This window comes from Dermacentor andersoni, chromosome 7 (genome assembly GCF_023375885.2).
Source record: "Dermacentor andersoni chromosome 7, qqDerAnde1_hic_scaffold, whole genome shotgun sequence".
NCBI classification, from domain to species: domain Eukaryota; kingdom Metazoa; phylum Arthropoda; class Arachnida; order Ixodida; family Ixodidae; genus Dermacentor; species Dermacentor andersoni.
Genome location: NC_092820.1, coordinates 119,347,380 through 119,355,719, shown reverse-complemented (window position 1 = coordinate 119,355,719; position 8,340 = coordinate 119,347,380). Strand labels below are relative to the sequence as shown.

Below are 8,340 nucleotides of genomic sequence, written 5' to 3'. Positions count from 1 at the left end.
GACAGGCTTCCTTACACACGGCGCCAACGCTGAAGGCGCGGATGGCTGCCCTGGAGTCGCTGAAGATATTGGCATGTTTGTCGTCCAGGAGGGCCAAGGCAATGGCCACTTGATCGGCCGCACGCGACGACGTGCTTCGTACCGAAGCGGCGTTAACGGTGGAACCCCTGTGGTTGATCGACACTACCGTGAAATTGTTGCTGTTGCCATGCTGGGCCGCGTCGACGAAGCAGCTGCCGCCAGGGAGTTCTGTCGCGCGGCGTAGGAGCACCACCACTCTGGCCTTCCTTCTTTCTACGTTGCGCTGGGGATGCATATTGCGTGGGGCGGGTGATATGATGATGTTATTTTTCTGCTCTTTCGGAAGGCCCTGGTAGGCGTCTTCGACAGTGGCCGGGGGGACGCCCATCTCAGTTAGGAGTCGTCTGCCCACCCTGGTGCTGGAGAGCCTGAGAATCTGTGCTCTTTCTTGTGCTTCTGCAATTTCTTCCAGGGTATTATGAATACCCAACTGCAGGAGTCGGTTGGTGCGTGTGAAATTTGGTAGTCCGAGCACGCTCTTGATCCACCTCGTTATCATGGCATTTAGCTTTTCTCGCTCGGCCCTCTTCCAGACGTGCATGGCCGCTACGTACGTAAAATGGCATAACAAGAAAGCATGGACTAGCCTTATCAGATTCTCTTCGCTCAGGCCTCTCCTTCTGTTAGCTACCCACCTGATTAGACCGATGACGCTATCCGTCTTCTTGGCTAGTTTGTGAATGGTGATGCTATTCTTGCCCGCCCCTTGGAGTGTCATTCCCAAGATTTGAATGGACACGACGTTGGGAATGGGATCTCCGCACTTGGTTTTAGAGATTAGTGACATTTTCAGTGGGGGGTTTTCAGTTCTGTGGCTTGCGGCCCTTTCTAGTTGGGCTGTAGAGAAGGAGCTCCGATTTATTTGGGGAGCACCGGAGTCCCGTGTCGGTTAGAAAGCGCTCTGTAGTGTCGACAGCTTCCTGGAGAGCGGCTTCGACTTGTCGGTCATTGCCACCCGCGCACCAGACAGTGATGTCGTCCGCGTAGATCGTGTGACCGATGCCCTGGACCTTGCCTAGGTATCTTGAGAGGTCGACGAATGCGATGTTGAAGAGGAGCGGTGAGATGACCGACACCTGCGGGGTGCCTCTTCTGCTCATCTCCATTTTCTCCGATTCCAAATCTCCAGCCTTGAGGATGGCGCATCGTTTGCTCCAGAAAGACCTGACGAAGGCATGGAAGGACGAGCCCAGGTCGAGTTTGGCGATGGCGTCGAGAACAAACTCGTGACGGATGTTGTCAAAGGCCTTCTCCAGGTCCAAACCAAGGATGGCTTTCGTGTCCCTAGTGCAGCGTTGCAGCATTTGGATCTTGATAAGCGTCATGGCGTCCTGGGTGGAGAGGCCTGGCCTGAAACCTATCTGGTTGTGAGGGAACAGGTCGTTGGTCTCAATATACCCGGCAATTCTGTTATGGATGACATGCTCGGCCACCTTCCCCACACATGACGTAAGTGAGATGGGGCAGAGGTTGTCCAAGCTCGGCGGTTTACCAGGCTTTGGGATTAGTATGACCTTCGCCAACTTCCATTCTCCCGGTACGATACTCTTCTCCCAAATCCGATTTATCTCATCTGTGAGAAACTCGATCGATGCGTCCTCTAGATTTCTGAGAGCCTTGTTGTTAATGTGATCCGGGCCGGGTGCTGACCTACCATTGAGGTCGCGTAGGGCAAGGCGGATTTCACTAATTTTGAAAGGCTCCTCCAGCGCGGAGCTCGGCTTCCCTTTGTATACTAGGTATGCCGGCTTATTGGCCACAGTTTTGAGTGGCAGGTACTTCTTAGCCAATATCTCCAGCACGTCCTTTTCCGAAGACGACTTCTTGACTTCGTGGAGCGCTTTAGCGAGGACACTTCTCTGGTTTGACTTGGTGCCGGAGTCGTCGTGCAAGTGTTTGAGAAGATCCCACTTCCCTCCCGTGCGCATCTGCCCATCCATTGAATTGCAAATTTCGTCCCATTGCTGCCTAGAGAGGGCTTGGCATTGCTCGTCGATCGGCTTCTTGATCTCGGCTATCTTTCTTCTGAGCTAAAATTCTTCTGAGTTAAAATTTATTATTTAGCTTCAACGGTTTGACATTCGATGGCGAGTTGGCAGAAAATACTCTATTGACGTGCTCACGTAGAACATAAAATTCTCTCAGCGGTAAGACAATCGCAAGGAAGCGCAGAACATGAAATCAGATTAATTATTAAATACATAACTTCAAAACGTGAATGCCCCTCCCACTCATGTTTGGAATTATATCAAATAAAAGTATGAAACATTATGCGTGTAAAACATAGAGTAACTTCAACGGCTTTTTTTCACACACGCAAGCCGCGCACAAGAATCGCTCACTAAATATTTTGCAAGAGTGACGTGCGTAGAAGCCATACTCGCTTACACTATGGAATTGGAATATAGAAGGGGCAAACAGGCATTTATGAATCGGTGAGTAATAATGCGTCACAAATATTTTAAAGAATAGCCGGATTATATTGGGCGTAGCAATTTAGAATGCCAGAATGTACCGGGTGTTTCAGTGAACACTAAAAAATTCTTAAAGGTTGCGTGTGTAGATAGCCCAGTTCTAGTTCGTGAGTTACTTACTTCAATATGCGGACATTATTTGCACAAAAAATTCAAATGCATATTCGACTAATTAACGAAGTTTAACTAATCGATTTTCGAACTAATTACCTTAGTGCCCATATTGCAATTTACAAATTCTATCCGTGGAGTTCACAGGGTTGATCCGCTCGGAAGGAATTCAAAGGGCGACACCAGTTTCGAGGAAATAATTCCCTAACTTTGCGAATAAGTGCATTGGCGTTCCAGTTACTTTCTGAGCGAAACTTCGTTTCATGCATTCAATACACAGGATATCAATAAAAGATATACAGGATTGTGCATTGCAACGTAGCGATGCGTAACTAACACACGCAAAGCAAGCTGTTTATTTGTCGCGTCCTCCGGTCAGAGGCATACCACCTAACACTTACGATTACTATAACAAATTGTTCACCCCCACCGTAACTGAAAATTGCAGGTGTTCCAATACGGCAATGTAATACCGTTGACAGCCAGAGTCAGCAATCACCGTTCCATCTCGCAACTCCCACTCTATGCAGTTTATGTGGTGTCGGCAACAACAACGGGCTGGGAGAATGGGGGCATCTGTGCGTGTAGATCGCATTAAAAACCGCAGTCTATACGCTACGGAAAAATAGCTGAGTCACCGTCCATCACTCTGATCTAGGAACCCCTGAAAAGTGATCACTTGTTGACGCCCTCCCAGTTAAGTAGAAATGCGCATCTATTATTAACCGCCTGCTGAAGTGGCCCAGCTATAGGGATGATTTAGAAAAAACAGCTTCTGAGAAACTTGCCCCTGCCAGTGAGAGAAGGTTGCCCCATGTCCGTCCCGAACGTGTTCATCCTCGCTAAATCGAAGTAGGAAATATTCCCACAAACCTTGGTGGCTGGCAATGGTTCTGATTTAAAAACACATTTGTTTTCATTGTTATTGCATCGACCCGTGCTCTGTAGTGAGCTTACAGCATGGCGCGGTGGTAAGTTGTCACTTGCAAGCAGCTGCGGTTGTGGTCTGCTAGGCGGCAAACCTGAAGGGCTGATTTTAACTTGCGGCCTACCGCACTCTCGGCATGTAGTTCGCAAAACTAGTGGTGACATTCTACAGCACTCGGGGTTCCCAGCCTCACTGCTCTATTATGAGTTTCAGTCTGTGTGTGGTAGAGCAACAAATGCCGAGGCTTTTCTACATAACACAGACTGCGCAGAACTTTTGACTTATTCGCGAATAATGTAAATGGCTCATCGATAGGTTTTCCTAGTCGTCTGACGTTCTTTTTTGCTACCACTTTCTTATCTGGTCCCCGTCCCGTTTCACTTGACAAGATCAAACTTGATAATAGTGAAACAACTTTCATTGCGTATACTCCGCTATGCTGATAGACTTAAAAGCAAGTCATCTCAAGTGGATTCACTCACTTGATACAATACGCGCCGTTGAATCAAGCAAATCGTCTCGCTTTCAGACAACACTCAGAATTTCTCCCACTTGTTCTTCCTATCTCATTCATCAGCACCCTGTTTTTGAGCGCTTGATCCCTTGCACCCTTTTTGAGTCATGCCAGCATGCAGTTGCATTGATGATGCCCAAAGAGTCCCACGAAAAATGGTGTGGTCGGCTAGGGTCATGCCGAAAAAGACGTCAACAGGTGCCGACTGTGGCCACACTGCATACGAGCGAGAAGCGGATGCGTGCCGGAAAATTTTAGTCGACGAGCTGTGCTTTAGGCGAGGAAAGAGAAAATCCTCCGTTTATTGCGCTGGTCGATAACACACACTATGGGGGATGCCACACGGTAATGTAGCTTGGCACGCGGTGCCAGCTGCGGTGACCGAAAAAGGTGAAAAAAAGAGAATCACGTTTCGGCCAACACACATGGGGGCCGTTCACACTGTTGCGCAGAATATACTGTGAAGTGCCATGGTGGGGTCCGAAACACCAGTTACTTTTTACAGAGCAGCCGTATATGGCTAGTTTCCAGCGAATAGGTGTCACTTGACCCAAACCCGTGGCCCGATCCCGAAGCAGGTGCAATACCGGGTGACCCGCGGTGGAGGTGAAGCTGGCTTCAAGCATTTCGCCAGCTTGCAAAAATAAATTTAGCATCTTGGGTCAAAATATAACCCCTATCAGATATCATGTTGGTAAGAACAGATGCTACACTTTGACCCGCGTGGGCCATGTCTACGTTCCCACCGCCCTCTCTTTGTCGGCGTTCCAAGCGCTTGCATATCTCTTTTCCTTTCCTTCCACTCCCCGTGGTGGAGGTCCCGTCGAAACGTCACGCGTGTCTACTTTCCTCCTGCTGCTCGAGACGGCGGTCCCGCTGTGCATGCGAATGTATATAACGACGACAATTATTGTCTCCGTACCTATGTTCAACATTCTATGTCACCTCTGTGTCGTATGCTAAACAGCTTCGCTGGTCATCCGCCTTCACAGAGTGGAATGACTCATGATTTTTTTTTAATTTGTTTCTGCTTGACCGGCGCCTGCTCCTTTCCATCACTATTGATGATGTCAAACTGTATATCTGCTTCAATTTCTTTTTAACCTACGCGCGACTCCGTAAAGCAATCCTCTTTATTGCGGCATTGTCCAGGGAAGATATAAAGCTCCACCACCGCACACATTAAATAAATAAATAAATAAATAAATAAATAAATAAAAGGAACGAACTCACTATCCTTCAGACGTTTCTTTCATTTTCTTGCAAATATTGTTCCGCTCAGAAAAGTTGGTGGGATCAAAAATAACGTAATGCCAGTAAAACGCCCGAAAGAGCCGAGCACTGCTTTGTGATATACGAACGGTTTGGCAGACTCTAAGCAGCATAAGCCGGGAAGTTTGCCTCGCATGTAGCAAGCGCTCCCAGTCCGAAGAGGCTCTGAACATGCACGCATAGTAGTGGGTCTTCGCTGATACGTCTTGCGGAACAATTTTCGTTATATGCCTGTATTTCTCCAGAAATCCTTTCATGCCATAAAAACAGCTCATTTTACAGTATAAGGCACAACGACGCGGTAGTAATGAGGTCCTTGCCAGAACCTTTCATGCATACAAAAGACATCATTCCTTTAGACTTAAAAACGTTGTTCTGCGTAGTGAAGCGATGCACGGTATACGGCACCGTATTTTCCTGGCCACAAACGACATTGTTTTTTGAAGCATGGGGGATACTTTAGCGCTGCTATTCGGATTACAGATGTACTTTGGCTAAGCGCGATATGGGCCTGAGGGAAATACACTTAAGTTCACTGTTGACTGCTAAGACTCCTGCCCCTTTCTAGGGGAGAAGTTGCCGGCCGCATGGATGAACGAAGTTGACCACGTGCAACGCACCGTAAGGTCACTGCTGCAACTTGGCCCGTGAGACCGGTTTACACACTCGTTTGTATACATGCGCGTATGTAAAACATGGGCTGCATGAAATATGCGCGAAATGTGTTTGTACAATGATGTCTTGTTTGGGCACATTTCATCTGCGCGTCGTGTATCTGCAGTGTACAACCACGTATTGGACAACGTGTATTTAGTAGGTCATTGTACAATATTGTCACCCCCTGCCATTCACCTGTATTTTATTCCTCTATCTGCCATTTCACGTTAGACCAGTGTGGGGCATCATGCTAGAGACACATTCTCCAGAACGATTCCTCTTTCCCTCTATTCATTAAAATCTTCTCTTTCAGCTCTGACTGGGTGAAAGCGGCGCGTAATGCTTGTCATGGGAAGAATGGTGAAAAGAGGTGTATGCGCAGAAACAGTATGACGCATATCAAGCAGCAGCCAAACATTCTCTATTTCTATTGCCACAAGAACACGTATCCCCTCTGGAGGATTTGGCAAAGAACGGGCATACAACCAGTGGCACATATTGAATGGTTAAATGGAAAGAAAATGAAATAAATAAGAAAATTCCTGAAATATATTGAAATACGCCGTTAAAAGATCCGCGGCGCTTATTAGATACTTGTGAGCTGACATCATTAGTTTAGGCTTTACGTAGGTACGGAGGTATCGTGTACTACTTTGTCAATCAGCATACAATGACATCTTCGTTCGGCGCACATATAAGCTTTATATATATATATATATATATATATATATATATATATATATATATACATGACTAGATACCGACCGCCAACATTGAAGCTATAGTAGCGTCGTCAATCGCTGAAAGGTTGGAAAACGATGCTTAGCCTTAATATTTGAGAGTTTGCGTTAAAGCACTGTTCGGTGATCTTAATGCATATGGCCGGTGCGGAAATAATATTGCTGCTGCGGCAATATATTTCGACATGCGAACGTGGCCCAGACATGTAGTGGCGTTTTCTTCGTATGGTTAGTCGGTGGCGTCACGAGCTCTAGACGCGCGTTGTGTTTTCACTCACGAAGGACGAGCGATGAGGTTCTAGTTTAAGTGTTCTAGTTCACGCTATCACCTTAACCGAAACTTAATGAGTTTCTTCATGAGTGAACCTGGTGGTCGCGTAGCCGTTATAGTAAAATCCGGGCTTATCGAAAAGATGAAGCAATCAGAACAATGCATCTCCCGGACAACATTTGTATTTGATGCCCTTCTTGGTTTCCACCTCTTTATTAATGAAACAAATTTAATAAATCGAATCAACAATAAGCAGCTTCCCTTGGAAAGGATAAAGTAGTCGCCCAGTAGAGGCGCCACAGTTGTCTTTGCAAGAGAGAACTTTTCTACTGCCTCAGCGACATAACATCTGTCAGTGTGACGAACGAGCTTTTATCGCAGGCAAGAAGGACGCAAACATGCTGCTTAGAGCAACGCGCCAGGACCGAACAACTATGGGATACATTTCTGCACGCCGAGAATGTGCGAATGACGTTTAGTTCTTCTTGCATTCCGCGCGTACTCACTGGACCAAGTGTAACGAAGACGCCTATGTGACACCTTTGCGTTCGCAATGTACAATTCACAAAAACTCCCGAATCATGTAGTAAGAAAAAACTCATCCAGCCAGTTAGTGGTGTCGCGAGGACAGGTGCATTATTGATGAGAGTGACACGGAATGCCCCTGAACGGTCGTTTAAAGGTTACGGTGAGCGACACTTCACAATAGAGCAGAACAGTGAATGAAAATTGGAAGCCGAAGTTGAAGCACCTTCCATCAAATGACCGTAAATCGACCCCCTTGCGCAGCACTGTGGCCCCGGAAACATTTTTTTTTCCAGTTTCCTTTCATATGCCGTCTTTTCGATCGACGGAAAGAGTTTCATTTCCTTACTGACTGACTTGTAATTGCTGTTCGGCGAACATTGGCTGCAGCAAAGGAGTGATGACAACGATACGTAAGTGAGCCGAATGGAAATCAAGTACGAGAAAATGAGGTAGAAAAGAACGGCAAAATAAAGGTGTGGGAACTTTTACCAGCGAAGATGTGATTCTCGTTGGTGGCTAGGAGAGGAAGAAGCCAAATCCGCTCGTTTACTGTTGCATTTATGGCGACGATATCCATTCATTTTCCGTCGTTCTCCTCCCGAAATATTCATCATGAAAATGAGTTTTTCCTCCCCGACTTCAGCAGCATAGCTATCAAGGGTATCGGCATGGTACGCCAGGGAGCCCATAGCCCCGTATAATGGAGGCTCTGTAGGTTGACTGTCGCCGGTGCGATGTAGACAGTGTGGACCGAGAGACGATCC

General features: G+C 46.9%; 1 pseudogene; it reads right to left on the bottom strand.

Annotated features, from left to right (window-relative positions):
• Window positions 1-4,661: 4,661 nt before the first annotated feature.
• LOC126535016 (U2 spliceosomal RNA) lies at window positions 4,662-4,842 on the bottom strand (annotated as a pseudogene).
• Between the last annotated feature and the right edge of the window lie 3,498 nt (window positions 4,843-8,340).